Genomic DNA, 2,500 nt, shown 5'->3' on the forward strand with positions numbered 1-2,500 from the left:
AATAGCGTTTAACGATCGATCCACGGTACAGAATGCAAAAATATGATTGTTAAAATTTTCGACTAATCGGTTCTAAGAGGCGAAGCAATACGCCGCTGGGACTTTGAAATATTTCGGAGCGCACCTAAAGTTCGTTATTTTGGCTAAACGGAGCGAAAATCTGCATTTATACCATCACGGACGTTAGTTCAATAGCGTTTAACGATCGATCCACGGTACAGAATGCAAAAATATGATTGTTAAAATTTTCGACTAATCGGTTCTAAGAGGCGAAGCAATACGCCGCTGGGACTTTGAAATATTTCGGAGCGCACCTAAAGTTCGTTATTTTGGCTAAACGGAGCGAAAATCTGCATTTATACCATCACGGACGTTAGTTCAATAGCGTTTAACGATCGATCCACGGTACAGAATGCAAAAATATGATTGTTAAAATTTTCGACTAATCGGTTCTAAGAGGCGAAGCAATACGCCGCTGGGACTTTGAAATATTTCGGAGCGCACCTAAAGTTCGTTATTTTGGCTAAACGGAGCGAAAATCTGCATTTATACCATCACGGACGTTAGTTTAATAGCGTTTAACGATGGATCCACGGTACAGAATGCAAAAATATGATTGTTAAAATTTTCGACTTATCGGTTCTGGATCACTGAAAAATCAAAAAAAATTATTAATTTTGATTAATTAAATTACATATGTAGTTTTATATTGTTATAGTCTCGTATTTGTTAATGTTTTGTCGTAAGAAAATGCAAAAATATCGTTTTAATGTTTTCGTCTCATCGGTTCTGGATCGCTGAAAAATCAAAAAAAAATATTAATTTTCATTAATTAAATTACAAATGGAGTTTTATATTGCTATAGTCGCTTATTTGTTAATGTTTTACCGTAAGAAAATGCAAAAATATCGTTTTAATATTTTCATCTCATCGGTTCTGGGCGGTTTTAAAATTTTTTAAAATATTAATTAAACCCATGATTTACATGAGAATGTGAATTTATTATGTCCTGCATGTTAATTTATTAATTTTCATGTATAGAACGTTATAAAATGAAAGGATATGTTCGACGATATTTTCAGTCTAAGTTTTACCGTGCCGGCGGGATGGTACGCTCTCACGGCGGTTTGCACAGGCATACGCCTGGGCGTAAGCCCATGCGTCGCCGACCTAGCGGCCGGCCGTTCGGTATTTATAGGAAGGCACTTTCGGTTCGCTCGGACCGGTCGGGAGTAGCGTCGAGCGTGTGGCTCTTTTATGACTTCGGTTGAAAAGCAGTCTACCGCTCCTCGAGAATATACTTTCTCGACTATTCTCGTTCCGGTTTTCCGTTGCGGATTATTATTAATCTCCACACAGCATTACCACGGGTCGGTGTCTAAGACCGAATGGCCCATATGTGGTGAGCCTTGTAATATAAGGCTGGTGACCTGTATGCACTTATAAATGTTGCATACTTGTACAAACTGAGCATCAACTGTCTGTAACCAAAATTTGTTAAAACTGAAAAAGTTATAAGATTGTATAAAATTTTTGAACCAAGAAAGTAGTGTTAGACGAAAATTCGTTCTATCACTTTTAGAAGGGAGACTGTTTGGAAATATTTAAAGTATAAAATACACAAAAGTCCACTGAATTATGAACAAAATTACGTCCCTGAATTTAAGAAAAGTCAAGAGGTGTCAGAAATAAAATCCTCTCTGATACGTTCAGAGAGGAAAATAAGTATGGAGAGAGGAGTAAAAATGAAAGAAGTTTTAAGGCTGGGGAAACTTCTAAAGGAGAGAGATTCCAACATATCTAATATGTACATTTAAAGCAAGTCCAAGGAACTCTCTCCGTTAATGTTTGAAAAGGTGTGTGCAGATGGAGGAGAAATGTATAAAGTACAGAGACGAGGTTGGTGGGCCCGCTCTAATGATAAAGATTATAAAATTTGGTGGCAAAATGACCAGCATGATCACTGTACGCGCTTTCTCGATTTGTATAGCATGCCACTGTCCGCGCTATCTTTTATTATATTGTCCAGCGTGTGTGGTCTACGTGCTTGCACGATGGATGCACGGCGTGAAAGTGATTTTCGTGCTTTATGAGAGGAGGAGGAGAATATTTGGCCTCTATAAGAGGTACAAAATTTATGAAATGTGTGTTACATACAAAAGAGAAATGGCTTAACGTCGATCGGTCTTACAGGGAGGGCCGACGACGAAAATTTAAATTTACAATAATAACTAAGCTCCCTGGTTGATCCTGCCAGTAGTCATATGCTTGTCTCAAAGATTAAGCCATGCATGTCTAAGTACATACCGAATTAAGGTGAAACCGCGAATGGCTCATTAAATCAGTTTTGGTTTCTTAGATCGTACAAAACATTACTTGGATAACTGTGGTAATTCTAGAGCTAATACATGCAAACCAGAATTCCACCCAGAGATGGGAGGAATGCTTTTATTAGATCAAAACCAATCGGTGGCGGACGGCTTGTCCGTTCGTCCATCGT

At 38.2% G+C, this 2,500-nt stretch overlaps 1 non-coding gene across 1 annotated transcript in view; it reads left to right on the forward strand.

Moving 5' to 3' along the window:
* Positions 1-2,237: 2,237 nt before the first annotated feature.
* LOC143308034 (small subunit ribosomal RNA) overlaps positions 2,238-2,500 on the forward strand; it is a 1,923-nt gene continuing 1,660 nt past the window's right edge. The window contains exon 1 of the ribosomal RNA XR_013065053.1: positions 2,238-2,500. This exon is cut by the window's right edge and continues 1,660 nt beyond it. This is a non-coding gene — a ribosomal RNA (small subunit ribosomal RNA).

The sequence above is a fragment of the Osmia lignaria genome, unplaced genomic scaffold, assembly GCF_051020975.1.
Source record: "Osmia lignaria lignaria isolate PbOS001 unplaced genomic scaffold, iyOsmLign1 scaffold0125, whole genome shotgun sequence".
Taxonomy (NCBI): domain Eukaryota; kingdom Metazoa; phylum Arthropoda; class Insecta; order Hymenoptera; family Megachilidae; genus Osmia; species Osmia lignaria.